This window comes from Nerophis ophidion, linkage group LG09, assembly GCF_033978795.1.
Source record: "Nerophis ophidion isolate RoL-2023_Sa linkage group LG09, RoL_Noph_v1.0, whole genome shotgun sequence".
NCBI classification, from domain to species: domain Eukaryota; kingdom Metazoa; phylum Chordata; class Actinopteri; order Syngnathiformes; family Syngnathidae; genus Nerophis; species Nerophis ophidion.
In genome coordinates this window covers 57,968,029-57,984,939 of record NC_084619.1, presented here as the reverse complement: position 1 = coordinate 57,984,939, position 16,911 = coordinate 57,968,029, and the positions used below count along the sequence as shown (strand labels likewise).

The following is a 16,911-nucleotide window of genomic DNA, read 5'->3' as shown; positions in this document are numbered from 1 at the left end:
CGATGCTAACATGCTATTTACGCTAGCTGTATGTACATTTGAAACTAGATACCTACATTTAATGTGAAACAAACACTTACCAATCGACGGATTTAAGTTGCTCCAGTGTCACAAGATGGGAAAGTCCTGATCGTTTGGTCTGCACATTTTACCGGCGATGCTAATAAGGCAGCCATGCTATGGGCCACTTCGTTAGGTACACCCACGCTATGGCCGAACAGCGTCAATAGCTATTCGCTCAATAGCTTCAGTTTCTTCTTCAATTTAGTTTTCGCTATCTGCCTCCATACTCCGACCATCTGTTTCAATACATACGTAATCTGTTGAATCGCTTAAGCCGCTGAAATCCGAGTCTGAATCCGAGCTAATGTCGCTATATCTTGCTGTGGTAACCGCCATGTAGTTTGTATTGGCAGCCCTGTATGACGTCACAGGGAAATGGATAATGGTTTCGAAGATAGCGAAAATAAGGCACTTTAAAGCTTTATTTAGGGATATTCCGGCACCGGTAAAATTTTGAAAAAAACTTCTAAAAATACAACAAGCCACTGGGAACTGATTTTTATTGTTTTTAACCCTTTTGAAATTGTGATAATGTTCCCCTTTAAATGCACTTGCTTTAGTGTCTTCTACAACCTGAGAAGGAGACTATTTTATATGTCTCTGTTATCCATAGGTTTATCTATAACCCATAAAGTAGGCAGGCACGGAGCTATTTCTCAGCGTGTGTTTATTCCAGCCAGCACGTTAATACACTGACACACAACATCCGGATCCCCATGATGCATTGCTTCAAAACTACCACAAGTACTAATGTCCAAAAACATAACAGAGACGAAGCAGAAGAATGAAGAAGAGACATGGCGACGACGATTAAGAAGAAGAAGTACGCTTGCAAGTTCCAAAATGATTGTAAAAAATTATTTCAGTTCATCCAGGACAGCTCGAAGGGGAATGGGTATGCTGCCTGCCAATTTTGTAGATCAGACTTCTCCATTGAAGACGGTGGTGAACGGATATACTCATTCATGAACGGATTATATTTATATATATATATATATATATATATATATATATGAAATACTTGTAAATATATACACCTCCCCCCCATCTCCCGAATACGGAAGTCTCAAAGTTGGCATGAGAATACATGGCCTTCTGCTAAAAAGGCAAAAAAGAGAAGCAGCACAAAGTACACTTAAATCACTCATGTCACTGGAACAAATATTGCCAGTATTTTTATTTTCTAACTGTATGTTTGTTGTAATTCTTGTATTTCATTTATATTTCTTAATTTCGGATTCAAACATGTTTATGCTTTTGTCACCAATGGTAACACCCTTCAACATCCACTACAAATGAGCGACAGAATAATATGACATAATTAATCCCAGGTTCTCATTCTATCCGCTTAAAGGAAAAGGAGCACAAAGTGAGCTCCAGTAAGGTGTGCTGCTCTCGAGATTGGAGCCACCTGAGTTTCACATGTTCACGCACTCAAAGAGGCTCCACTTTTGAGTATTGTACCACCTCTTTTAGCAGTCCATTCACTCCTCTCACCTTGTTACTCACATTTGCATTTGACTTGTAACCCATTCAAGTGTCGGGGAGCAGGTGTGATGGCCGTCTTTTCAGTGGCCTCGGCTCGCCTCTCGCTCCGCTCTTCCTCTTTTCTTTGCTCCACTCCACGCTGAAACGCTCCTCCATGAGTCTGACCCGGCCTCCCGCCCACTTTTATCTTTATCCAGCGGGGGCCCCCTTTGCACGGAAACACCTAATACAGACCCGAGAGGAGAAGTTGCAATGAGAAGGTGGAGTCGAGGCTCCATGCGAACCTTGAAAAAGAATGGGGGTGTTGCGGAAGTAAAGCGGGGTGGTTGTAGTCAAATGCATAAAAAAAACTGCGGATTTAAAAAGAATAAAAAAAGCCCAAAAATAGCGAGCAAAACATGGAGACATTCCTAATTTAGGAGTAGAAATGAACCAATAGGGGTACTGGAAATCCTGAACAAGTGATTCAGCACACCCACAGGTTTATTCTATACTTATCAAATATTTTCTATTGTGAGAAAACTTGCCCATTGTTGCTTTTTATCCCAGAAAAATATGCAGTTTTTGATGTGACTGCAGCCACACTAGCCTGTATTCTCAACTTTGTTACAATTCAGGTGAACACAAGTTTGTATATGATGGTAAGTCGTTGCTGGATATATGATGCATTCCATTTGACAAACACATTTTTTGTAAGTAATAACGAAATTGATCAGCACTGTTTATTTTATGGAGGACTGTAGTTGATCATAGAGCTGCCATTCAATGTTATTAAGAAGTATTGATTTTGAATCGAGAATCGTTTCTGAATCAAATCGTTATCTCCAAGAATCGAATCGAATTGAATTGTGTGGTGCCTAAAGATCCACAGCCCAAGCAACGTTACTGTAGTGGAAACTACATGTATTTCATGTGTTTGTATACATTCTACACTGCTAGCAATAGCATCTGTTTTTCCTCTTCCTCTAGAAAAAGTAAATATTTTCCCATAAGTTGTTCGTAATCAGACAAGGCAAGCGCAAGAAAAGCTTTCGTGGACATGGCCATCTTGATGTCCGACCTCGTAACTCACACGCTCACAACTCTGCTGTGACGTCATTCCCAGCTCCGACTTCCAACTTCTGAGGTAAATGGAGCGCACCGTTACAACAGGCATGCCAAACGATACAGGTGCTGAATCAGTACTTTTTAAACGGTGTACGAATTAATACTTAAAAAAGGAAACTGAACATATATTTGTAGTACCTCAATTGGAGGACGGCCATCATGTCAGACTGCTAGCCTGCAGGACCCGCAGCAGCCTGTGGAGCCGTGTGCCGCCACTTTACAGGGAAAACCGTAATATTGATAATTATTGATATGTTTTGGACCAATCAAAGTTAAGGACCAGGAGAAAAATATATCAAATGTTAACATTTTAATTTCAAATGTAACCTTCCTCTGATTGTAATCCCGTCAGCTATCACAAGCATGGAAAAACAGTCAAACAATGTAAACAAAATAGTAAAATCACATTGAACACTTAACAATAAGCTCTTAAAATGAAGGTGCAAAAATAAGGAATACGTAAGAAATGCTTCATAAAGTGTAAGAAAATAGTGCAAAGTGTGAAAATGTAAACATAGAGGAACCTGAAAAGAACTATTTTCTGCAGGTTTAGTGCCAGGAAGTTTCAGCTATTAGCGGTCTTGGTGGGGTTGACTTTTCCTCTTTTTTTCCACAAATTCTTCATTTTCACTTTCTCTTCTCACTCCATGCAAAGAATCAACCGCCAGACAACTAGATGGCGCAACCTAATCATGATAGCTGATACCGTTACCTGATTGGCTGTTAGCGTCTCACTCCCACTGATCAGTGATCACTTCCTGCGAGTGTCTTATTCATGCACCCAACCTTGCTCCGCATTTTCCGCTTTCTTCCCAAATAAAAGGGGAAAAAATTATCAAATATTTTATCGAAGTATATTTATTGCGATATGTACTGTATTGATACCGTTTTATCTGGCTGAGAGTGTCACAGTCGATCTTTTTATTGGTGCATGCATTTTTCCGTGTGCTCTCCCAGGGGGTCTCGGATGCTAACCCCCACAGGCCCACCACAGCGAATTCTGGGTACATGTATATGTATTTTTACTGTACAATGACAACTGTGTACAAACACACTTCCTGAACAGGGATGCTTTTTTTGTACAAGATTTTTATTTAATTTGTTAAACAACTTTTTGCAGGCAGCATGGTGGAACAGGGGTTAGTGCATGTGCCTCACAATACGAAGGTCCTGAGTTGTCCTGTGTTCAATCCCAGGCTTTCTGTGTGGAGTTTTCATGTTGTCCCCGTGACTGCGTGGGTTTCTTCCGGGTACACCGGCTTCCTCCCACCTCCAAAGACATGCACCTGGGGATAGGTTGATTGGCAACACTAAATTGGCCCTAGTATGTGAATGTGAGTGTGAATATTGTCTGTATCTGTGTTGGTCCTGTGATGAGGTGGCCACTTGTCCAGGGTGTACGCTGCCTTCCGCCCAATTGCAGCTGAGATAGGCCTCAGCGACCCCCCACAACCCCCAAAGAGACAAGCGGTAGGAAATGGATGGATGGATGGAAACAACTTTTTGTACACATACTTTACACCAAGGGTCTCAAAAACGCGGTCTTGAGACGTTATTTTGCGGCCCCCACCTTACTTTGAAAGTTTAATGTTAGTGTGGCCCGCGAGTTATATATGAATGGCGCTTGACAGGGTTGTGTTATCTGGGTCCAAAAAGGCTCTTTCAACGTTCTGGGTTGCCTACCCCTGTGTTAGTGGAAAAGCGGCAAATGAGTGACAGCGACAGCGACGTTGCCATGGAGACGAGGGTTTTCTTACATGCCTGGCTGAAGTTAAGCGGCGACACCTGTCCGTCAGTAATAACACTCCCCGATAACCTGGACCAATTCAAACCGTTATTGTTTTTTTTTTATTGGTTAATTTGCATTGCCTCACACGATGAACACTACATATATTTCTATATGACGCCGGATAACACTCCGGGAGCCGTCACTATTTTGTGCTCGCTATCCCTGTACTTTCCTGGCTATTATCCCCCGACCGCCGTGTTGCTGTAGGGAGGAAAAGCGTAACTACACACATTGCAGAAATAACATTATTCTCCGTGCGTCGGCTAAATACAAATAAATTCCACAATCCCAAACATGTCTTTTTCAAAGCCTACAGTGAAGAGAAAGGTTCGTGATGAGCAAAGACAATTCCAGGAAAAGTCAGAGATGCAATATTTCTTTGTTGAGCACAGGGGCACCCCAACGTTTCTTATTTGCACGGAGAAAGTTGTGGTGCACAACGAATACAATTTGAAACGTCACTATACAACTAGACATGCTGAGGAGTATGCAAAAATGTTTTTAAGAACATCTTTTCTTGCGGTCCAGCCTCACCCAGACTCTGCATCCAGTGGCCCCCAGGTGAATTTAGTTTAAGACCCCTGTTGTACACTCAATCAAACAATCAATCAATCAATGTTTATTTATATAGCCCTAAATCACAAGTGTCTCAAAGGGCTGCACAAGCCACAATGACATCCGCGGTACAGAGCCCACATACGGGCAAGGAAAAACTCACCCCAGTGGGACGTCGATGTGAATGACTATGAGAAACTTTGGAAAGGACCGCATATGTGGACAACCGCCCGCCCCGCAGGAGATTGAAAGCAATGGACGTCGAGTGGGTCTAACATAACATTGTGAAAGTCCAGTCCATAGTGGATCTAACATAATAGTGAGAGTCCAGTCAATAGTAGGGCCAGCAGGAGACTATCCCAAGCGAAGACGGGTCAGCAGCGCAGAGATGTCCCCAACCGATGCACAGGGGAGCGGTCCACACGTATCAGAAACAACCAAAGCGATACATTGTGGTGATCTACGACAATTCCTTTTGCTTAAAATTTTATATTTTTGTAGTCCACGAGTACGAACTGTGCAAATTAAGTAAATGTTCACTTTTTTTTTCCTGTGTATTATTGCTGATTCACAAAAAGATGACAGGACAAGCGGTAGGAAATGGATGGATGATTGTAAAAAGCACTTGTTAAATGTTACTGGAACAAAGTTTCTGCACTTTTTGCCTCAGCGATCAACCGACAAGAGTCCAAACAACAACAAAAAAGCCAACACTGACATTTCACCCTGCGCTCTAATTAGGCTGTTATGTTGCTTTAACCTGCCGTTTGGGAGGGTAGAGGGGACGGAGGGGGGTTAATGAGGGCAACCCCCATCCTCTCCCTCAACTCTTTCCGACGTCCCAACTTGCCTGCACAACTCAGTAACGCATCATCGACTCGCTCAGATCCACACACTCCACACAGATAACTCCTCCAGGACTGCCCAGCATGATACGACCACTTCCCCCTCCCCTCCACTCTCCCCTTACCACCACCCTGACCCAGGACCCCATTGTTTCCCAGCTCACAAAGGAGGTCCTCTCAGTCTTTCACCAGAAGAAGAAACCTTTTGTTAAAATGAAACACTTTAGTGTCAGCCCAAATTGAAGGGGTGGAGAATCGGGGGGGGGGGTTGGGGGTGAGAGGGGGGGTTGCCGTAGCCAGGGGGTGCTGGTGCGGGAGGGGTGGGGGGGTTTTGGAGCAGGGAGTCATTTTGCAATTTTTTTTGGGGGTCATAATTGCCGCTGTTGTGTGGCTGCCTAATTAGCCTTTCATAATGAGTTGATAAAATAAGCAATTAGGTCATTCATAAGCCAAAGTGATGACAAGTTTTTTTTTTTTTTCAAGCCCCCACCTCCACCTCATCCTGGGTCGTTAGCCCTTGATACAGCTTGTTAATTAAATCAAATTGTGTGATAGCAGAATCTGATGCCAGCTCATTTGTTCCCCAACGGGCCCGCCCGCGCCGGCTCCCGTGGCAAACGCGCGTGCAGGAATCTTCCTGTCCAATCTGACGCTGGGCCCGCTGGTGCTGATGGAAGTATCACACGTCGGCGCCGTTAAGCTCTCTGTTGTCTCTCAGATGAGTAATTAGCGTTATGAAAAAGTCCTTAACGCCAATCTGATAGAGGTGCTAGTTCAACACAGGGCTACTGGTAACAGGTGTGTGTGTGTGTGTGTCTGTGTCTGTGTCTGTGTGTGTGTGTGTGTGTGTGTGTGTGTGTGTGTGTGTGTGTGTGTGTGTGTGTGTGTGTGTGTGTGTGTGTGTGTGTGTGTGTGTGTGTGTGTGTTCAGCGAGTGAGCTCCTGACCAGGGATTACGGCCTGTGTTAATTAGTGAAGTGTATTTTCTCATTTGCAGACTTCTGCATTAACGTCCAGTCTGCACGTCAGCGTTTGGTTTGTGTGTGCTAATGCGAGATAAAAGTAGAATCCCGCCAAAGACGTTTCCGCTCACACGCTCAAATTTAGCCCGTCATATTTATTTAGCATGTAGACCAAATTCTCTTAAAAATTAAGTTATCCATCCATCCATCCATTTTCTACCATATGTCCCTTTTGGGATGGTGGGGGGTGCTGGAGATTATCTCAGCTGCATTCGGGCGGAAGGCTGGGTACACCCTTGACAAGTCGCCAATATTTGCAAATGTTAAATTTCGTTGTAGTGCACTGGTGACGGTGGCAGAGAAGAGGACTGTTGACAAACTAGTGAGCATCCTGGATGATGCCAGTCACCCTCTGCATAGCGTTATCAGTAGCCAGAGGAGCCTGTTCAGTGCTAGACTGCTTCATCCCAAGTGCAGGACTAATAGACTCAAGAACTCCTTTGTCCCACACGCCATTAGACTGTACAACTCCTCTCTGGGACGGGGGACGGGGGGTATTAGGATGACAGGGGATGCAAAACATTAACAGTGCAATACATTTTCATAACATGGTCACTACTGCCTACTTTGTCTTGTTATATTCTTATTTTACTGTTATATTGTTATTCCCATTGTTTTTATTCTTTTTGTAATATTTCTCTATTTTGTTTCCATTTAAACCCCCATTATTTACTTTTTTCTTTAAATTGATCTCAACTCTGTACACTGCTGCTGGAATTTTAATTTTCCTGAAGGAACTCTCCTGAAGGAATCAATAAAGTACTATCTATCTATCTATCCATCTATTTTTCAGACTATAACGCACACTTGAAATTATTTCAATTCCTCAAACATCGACATTGCACCTTATAACCCAGTGCGCCTAATGTACTGTACATTTTAACTTTGGTTGTGCTTACCGACTTCGAAGTGATTTTATTTGATACATGGTGTAATGACAAGTGTGACCAGTAGATGGCAGTCACACATAAGAGATATGTGTGGACTCCATGTTCAATGAATGACGCCAGCAATTGCAGGTTTGCAAGCAACACCAAAACTTTCATTGTTATTTTTTTTTTTTTTTTTTGTCCTGTCCAGCTTCTCAGGCAAATCATATTGTTGATGTAAATGCCCATATCAGCTGTTCAGGTTTACTTTACAAAAGAGAGGTGTTGGATACTTCTCTTGTTGCCTTATTTGTATTTTACTTTATTAAATGTATTTATATTATCATTTGGTGCAGCCGGGCCAGACCTGGAGGGGAGAGAAAGACAAAAAAAAAGGAAGACAGAAGGGGAACTTGTGGGGACAAGATGGGGATTAGACAGAGAGACAAAAACAACAACAGCAAACACAACAATAACAACAACAATAGAACAACATCAGCACATACGATATGTTCAAATATGATGGTAAAAGGGATAGCAAAGAAGCAGTTAGCGAAATAAATAATAACATAGAAATGACAATGAGCATTTATGTACTACAAATGGAGCATTACAAATACCAATAGAAATAGCCCTATTGATAATGAACAATACCAATAATTTACCTCTATTATCAACAATGCAGTTTCAAATGCAACAATACATATATGTAATGATAACTAGAGATAAAAAATGAATACCAAAAAATGGAGGGGAAGAAGGAGAAGCAACCTAATTTAACCTTGTACATTGTTATAGTAACAACAGGTTAAGCCTTGTCAGTGTACCAAAACTTTGATGTTTCATTGAGAATATAGAACAAAAATCTGCCAAAATTTTTAGTACAATTTTGGTAAGCAACAATGCCGCACCGCTTGATGGATTATCGGAGCATTCCAGCTACCGTAGTCAGACGCACTGTGCTTCAACATACGGGTATTATTATAGTGTGTGAATAAGGACCACAAAATTGTTTTCTATTGGTACCTGCTTGTGTGTATTTGGGATCTGCATAAATGCTAATAAATTTGTGTGGGTCCGCCATTGTAGTCCGTGCCGTAGTCAATAAGCTCCTTATTTTCCTCTATCCTCTTGTCGTGGGGCATTCATCCTCCGCTGTTGCCATTTCTAATATAAAGTAGCATACAGTTCTAACTTAGATCTGTCAGTAAACCCACTATGGAAGTGCTAAAAACTACCATCACAACAAAGATGACGGGGCAAAGACGCTGTCGAAGTGGAGGCCAGTAAATGAGAGCGCCTACAAAACGACGCACCATGAAGAGAGGGTAAGAAAACGCCATGAAGATGGTTTGTAAAACATAATCCATGCAACATTTTGACCAAAGAACCATCATTACATGTTATGTAGACCGCAAGGAAGTTTTTTTTTTACAAATAGGGAAAAATCTTAATATGATCCCTGTAAGGCGTCTTTTGTACAAAAACAGACCTATATAGACCCCTTCAGCGGCGGTGCGCCATATAAACCGGTGCGCCCTAAAGTCAGAAAATTATGCTCGTTGTTTTCTGAGCCATATGCATCATTTTAGCTGCATTTCATGTGTCATGCTTGATTAGGGCCGCCCTGCCTCATTTAGGGCTAAACTAAGCATATATTCATAGATATTGGGGTTGTAAAAAAAAATGGATTATCGAATTAATTGTGTTTCCTATTTGTAACTTTTCTTAATCGATTCATAAAAATAAAGGCATTTCCTATTGTTAATGTAGCTGATCATATTTGCTGTACAGATTTATTTTAGAAAAGAGAAGTGTTGGATACTTCTCTTGCTGACTTATTAGTGTTAGACTTTATTAAATGTTTGGATAGAATGTTATCAAACAAAATGAGTTTTCTTTTAAGTAATACATATATGTATTAGAGCTGTTTATCTTTTTTATAGAGGAATGTAGTTATAAATAGAACTGGAATCCAATGTTACTAAAAATTATTGATTTTGAATCGAGAATGGTTTTGAGTCGAGGAGCGATTATGAGTTGAATCATTACCCCCAAAAATCGAATGGTGTGGTGCCCAAAGATTCACAGCCCTAATAAATATACATATAGAGTAGATACAAGCATCATATATGTATATCTACTGTAGAAATAAGCATCAGATTTGCTATATTACATGTTTCCTATGTTTTTAAAAGCACATTTCCAATTACAAATATACCAAACATTACATACGAGACTCTAAACCTTGACATTAATATTTCTTTAAACATAATATAATATTATATATAAAAATATGTAGGCCAAAAAAATACATATTTTAAAATTCTTTAAAAAAAAATTATATCGTCCATAAAAAAACAAAAAACATAATAACAATCAGTAAATATTTTCATAATTGAATAATTATTTAATCTTGACTAAATCGGTATTTTTTTCTAATGAAATGACAAAACACAATACTCTGTAATTTTAACACAAAGTTAATTCGGTAAGAAGCCAACATTTATTTCAATATTCCAATTTACATCTCAAATCCTTTACTGTTATGTGATTATTCTGAAATCATACTTCCTAATCATTTGATTATCACGTTTAATGAAATTATCATGGTAATTCATTATCACTTGGAACGAAATTGCACTACATAAAAATAATACATTAAATTCAAATGAAATGACAATTCTTAAAATGTAGTCATTTTTAAAGATAATTAATTGTATTTATTGAAAATGTTTCAACTTGTCCACTGTGTTCCCCACCTTCTGCCCGAGTGCAGCTGGGATAGGCTGCAGACCCCCACACCTCTGTTATCTACATCCACGCTAAAAAAAAATCTTCCCTACCGCCACACAAAGTTTGTTTGCAGTAATGAAATGGCCAGCAAGAGTTGAAATGATGTTTGATATCAGTCGAACAAGTTCAAGGCTTAAATGGCACAACTAGAGCAAATCCTCATTGTGTGTGCACACGTGTGTCGTGATCCCGCTTGACGTTAATGTGCTGTAAGCGCCGCCGTGTGCCAGTTAACCTAATCCGTCATTTATTTGGAAGTAACCCAAATATCAGTCAATATTGGGCTTTTAGCCTCGACCCCCCCTCACCCCACGCGCCACAAAAAAATGGCCCACTAAAAACAGGCCTCTATATCAGTGCGGTTAACTGGCGCGCCGCAACCCCTAAAGCTCTTGTATAAATAAGATTAGTGTTGCGTTTGAACGCGGGGAAATAAGAGGTGTAATATCTGGTGGTTTTATGCGCTGTATTACTGTTATCCCCGCTTAGTTGCCTTGATACTCTTCCCTCCTTCCACACTAGGGCTGCACGATTAATCGAAGTCAATATCGAAATTGAGGTTTTAATTAGTGCGATAAATAACCGCAAGTGGCGGAGATTTTTTTTTTTCGCCATCACCGCCATTTGAGTGACAGACATGTTTGTCAATCAGAATTGTTGAGCCTAGCATCCTTTGCCTTTGTAGAAGTTTTATTGTAGCAAAATGATTTGGAAATCTGTATCTCAACCTGTTCGTCTGTAGTCCAATTCACGTGTACATGTACTAATGTGCATACTTGCCAACCTTGAGACCTCCAAATTCGGGAGGTGGGGGGGTGTAAATTATTTTCCAGTATTTCTTATATATATATATATATATATATATATATATATATATATATATATATATATATATATATATATATATATATATATATATATATACATATATATATATATATATATATATATATACATATATATATATATATATATATATATATATATATATATATATACATATATATATATATATATATATACATATATATATATATATATATATACATATATATATATATACATATATATATATATATATATATATATATATATATATATATATATATATATATATACATATATATATATATATATATATATATATATATATATATATATATATATACATATATATATATATATATATATATATATATATATATATATATATATATACACAGTGGGGCAAAAAAGTATTTAGTCAGCCACCGATTGTGCAAGTTCTCCCACTTAAAATGATGACAGAGGTCTGTAATTTTCATCATAGGTACACTTCAACTGTGAGAGACAGAATGTGAAAAAAAAAAACAGGAATTCACATTGTAGAAATTTTAAAGAATTTATTTGTAAATTATGGTGTAAAATAAGTATTTGGTCAACCATTCAAAGCCCTCACTGATGGAAGGAGTTCTACTTTGGTTTCATCTGACCACTTGACATTCTCCCAATCCTCTGCTGTATCATCCATGTATCCATTTTGGTATAAACTCAACTCGTCGTGTTTGGAGGAAGAAGAATACTGAGTTGCATCTCAAGAACACCATACCTACTGTGAAGCATGGGGGTGGAAACATCCTGCTTTGGGGCTGTTTTTCTGCTAAGGGGACAGTACGATTGATCCGTGTTAAGGAAAGAATGAATGGGGCCATGTATCGTGAGATTTTGAGCCAAAACCTCCCTCCATCAGTGAGAGCTTTAAATGGTTGCCCAAATACTTATTTTACACCACAATTTACAAATAAATTCTTTAAAATTCCTACGATGTGAATTCCTGGATTTTTTTTTACATTCTGTCTCTCACAGTTGAAGTGTACCTATGATGAAAATTACAGACCTCTGTCATCATTTTAAGTGGGAGAACTTGCACAATCGGTGGCTGAATAAATACTTTTTTGCCCCACTATATGTGTGTGTGTGATCTACAAAATTTGCAGGCAGCCTACCTCTTCCCCTTCGAGCTGTCCTGGATGAACTGAAATTATTTTTTTCCAATCATTTTGGAACTTGCAAGCGTACTTCTTCTTCTTACTCGTCGTCGCCATGTCTCTTCTTTGTTCTTCTGCTTCGTCTCTGTTATGCTTTTGGACATTACTACTTGCTGTAGTTTTGAAGCAATGCATGATGGGAATCCGGATGGTGTGTGTCAGTGTATTAACGTGCCGGCTGGAATAAACACACCCTGAGAAATAGTTCCGTGCCTCCCTACTTTACGGGTTATTGATAAACCTATGGATAACGTAGACAGATATAATAGTCTCCTTTTCAGGTGAGAGAGGACGCTAAAGGGAGTGCCTTTAAGGCACGCCCCCAATATTGTTGTCCGGGTGAAAATTGGGAGAAATTCGGGAGAATGGTTGGAGAATTTTGCTACAATATTACTTCCCGAGCCTCCTGGTCAATCCAAAAGTGTTTAAGGAAACTGCAAGTTTGTGTGCGCTGCAGTCAGTACGCTAATAACAGGGAATATTTTCACCTTATAAAAAGTTTTAATGGTGACTTTGCCTGATCTGATATCCAATAAGTCAGTTAATGGAACGATAAATTAAAATAAAGTCGAAATTATATGTGGGGGTTTTTTCGTCCTTTGTTTCCAACAGGGAGAAGGAGGTCTCACTCTGTGCATCGCTCCAGGCACCTAAGCGCTGAAAAATCGAATTTTAAATTAATTGCTATTCCTACTTGTAATGATTCTTAATTGATGAAAAAAATTATCAAAAATACATTTTTTTCACCAATCTGTCCTGTCCAGCCACTCATGCAAATTGTTTTGTAGATGGAGATGATCATATCTGCTGTACAGATTCATTTTAGAAAAGAGAAGTGTTGGATACTTCTCTTGTTGCCTTATGTGTATTGGACTTTATTACATATTTGGGTAAAATGTTATTCAACAAAAGCAGTTTTCTTTCAAGTAATATAAAAAACTTATCACAGCTGTTTTCTATTTTATAGAGGATTGTAGTTGATCATAGAACTACTGGCACCCAATGTTATTTAAAAAGTACAGATTTTGAATCAACAATTGTTTTGAATCGCCCTACTAACTTTGTTTAACAGTACAATTAACTGAACGCAGTGAGCCCTCTTTTCAGTCATTCACAATCTTTGTCTCGGTGGGCGAAGAGCTTCGCGACTCGCCAGTGGGAAATTCCGTAAAGTAACAAAAATTAAGCGGTAAAAAATGATTAAATATCCAAAGCTCCCTTTGATGGAATATTTCAGCTTCAACCCAGATGGGCAATAAGAATGAGTGAGAATGCCGTGATGGCAACAACAACCAAAAGACAACCTCGTTTTTTCAACTGGGAATTTTTTTTTTACTTTATGATGTTCAATTACTGTAGTTTAAATGTTTGCTTACAAAAATAAGTCATTTTGATTTTTTTATTTGTTTATTCATTTAGGACTAAAAGTTATTTGCGTTCTAATCAGAGTACAATGGTAATCAATTCTGCAGTAAAAAAAGAATTAAAGTTGATATCGTTTTAAACGTTTACTTACATTATTATTATGATTACATTATGATTATTGTATAGCTTTTATTCATTTCTTCAGTTTAAGAGCATGATGAAGACAAACGCTCTCACTTGCAAATTTGGAAATTATTGCTCGTTGTTTTAATGCGTGGCACCTTGAGACAAGAATCTGATTGAAAGTCTAAAAGTTACACGACTTCTTTCACTTTTTATTCTCGCAGTTTCACGCTTTTACACGTAAAAAATATGAAAATCACAACTCTATTTCCAATTTGGAAGAGAAAAATCCCAATGAGTTTTTTTCTCAAAATCGTGCAGCTCAACACAAACACATTTCACTGAAACGCTTTGGCTTTTCCGCCGCCTGAAGCATTGTCATCAATCTGAGATCCTTGCTCATGTCTAATTGAGGGGCGGCGTCCTCGTGCTCACCTCAGTCCCGGAAGCCGATTTAGCCGCTTCTTTTGAGGCCATCTTGTCGTCGGCCATTTCCACATTTCCTCTCCAATGGGTTGCTACAGAGGGCAGCCGCCACTCTATAATTACTCAATCTGCTCCCATTCACACTCTTTCAATTTCGCCACCTCTCGCGCTCTCCTTCCCTTTCGCTCCCCGGCCTGCCTTCCCCTCTGCTCCTCATCTCTTGTGGAAACCAGCAGCCCTCCTCCTCCTCCTCGCCCCCCTTCCAAGGGTACAAAAGCTGGCCTACAATATGGGGGTATTAGGGCAGAGTGCAGTCCCAGCTGGGGGCTACCTTTAGCCAGCTGAGGGTTATCCGTGGCGAGCCCCGAGTCGCAGAGCTCTTGTCCTATGATGTCGCTGAGGCGGAAGGCTCTCCTCAACATGCTGGAGCCTTTGATGGGCCCTCAGGCCCTGCACCCGGCCCGAGGAGGCCCCGCCACTCACAGGAGCCCCTCTGTGGGAGCCAGGATGCGATTCGCTCTCACCTCAAGTCACTTGAGGAGGCTTTCCATTATGACTCCCTTCTGTCGGGAAGTTCCAGTGTGCTTTTTATACTCCGATCAATGTGTCAGGCACTCAACTCGTCATGCTCTGTGTCGATTCCATATTCATATCCAGGGTGAATACAAACATTTAGAAAAGTGCAAATACTGGTAGTCAGCTATGCTGCCGTTCTTTGTTTCTGTTTCGGTTAGCAGTGCTAAATTATTTTCCCATGTGACCCCACTAAGAAGAAGAAAATGTTTTGCGACCCCCAACCCCCATTCTCTCCTGCCACTATAAAAAGCGCCTAATTGCAGTGAAACTTGCCAAAGGACATGGACCCCATATATTAACATTGCTGTATGTATACTTTTGACCCAAAATATTTTTGTCACATTTTCAGTAGACACATAATAAGTTCATAAAAGAACCAAACTTCATGAATGTTTTTTGTGACCAACAAGTATGTGCTCCAATCACTCTATTACAAAAAAATAAGAGTTGTAGAATTTATTGTAAACTCAAGACAGCCATGACATTATGTTCTTAACAAATGTATGTAAACTTTTGACCACGACTATGTATATATATATGTATATACATGTATATGTATGTATATATATGTATATGTATGTATATGTGTATATATATGTATATGTATGTATATGTGTATATGTATATATGTATATAAATGTATATGTATGTATGTATATATGTATATGTATTTATATATGTATTTGTATATATGTATATGTATGTATATATGTATTTATATATATATATATATATATATATATATGTATGTATGTATATATATATATATATATACATAAATATATATATATATATGTATGTACATCCATCCATCTATCCATTTTCTACCGCTTATTCCCTTTGGGGTCGCGGGGGGCGCTGGTGCCTATCTCAGCTACAATCAGGCGGAAGGCGGGGTACACCCTGGACAAGTTGCTTCCTCATCGCAGAGCCAACACAGATAGACAGACAACATTCACACTCACATTCACACACTAGGGCCAATTTAGTGTTGCCAATCAACCTATCCCCAGGTGCATGTCTTTGGAAGTAGGAGGAAGCCGGAGTATCCGGAGGGAACCCACGCATTCACGGGGAGGACTTGCAAACTCCACACAGAAAGATCCCGAGCCCGGGATTGAACCCAGGACTATTCAGGACTTTTATTGTGAGGGAGACGCACTAACCCCTTTTCCACCGTAAAGCCCATGTATGTATATATGTATACAAAATGACTAACTAATAAAGACACTTTAAAATATGTTAGCATATTAGTTAATGCTAACGACGCTAGCTAGATTACATTACAATAGCTTGTACAAATACGCATGAAAACACTCATTACCATGAATTGATTAACGTGGACCCCGACTTAAACAAGTTGAAAAACTTATTTGGGTGTTACCATTTAGTGGTCAATTGTACGGAATATGTACTGTACTGTGCAATCTACTAATAAAAGTATCAATCAATCAATCAATCAAACTCCTCCAAACATCACACATGGGACATTTTAGCAAGTAAGAATGTTTTTTGTTATATTGTAAAACTTACAAATGTTGCTTGGAGTGATGAATGAAGAATCCATATGAGTAAAAACTCTGTGGACAACTTGGAAGACGGAGCGGCTACTTCCGGTTGAAAGCTCTGTCCAAACAGAACGGCAGCACCTGCTGTGAAGCAATTTGTCCAAAAGATGACGCTATAGCACAAACAATACCACACCTATTCAGTGTCTTTGCTTGTTTTTTTTAACTATTTGCATTATGACTGTCAGCAAAGAAAAATCCAAAAATTAGCCCAACAGTTTTATAAGCCGCAGGTGTCAAAGCAAAGGAAAAATTAGTGACTTATGGTCCGCAAAGAAAGACAGCTGTTTTTT

At 39.4% G+C, this 16,911-nt stretch overlaps 1 protein-coding gene across 7 annotated transcripts in view; it reads left to right on the top strand.

Annotated features, from left to right (window-relative positions):
* Positions 1–16,911, top strand: part of wdpcp (WD repeat containing planar cell polarity effector) — a 174,207-nt gene that overhangs the window by 119,907 nt on the left and 37,389 nt on the right. The window lies entirely within an intron of this gene.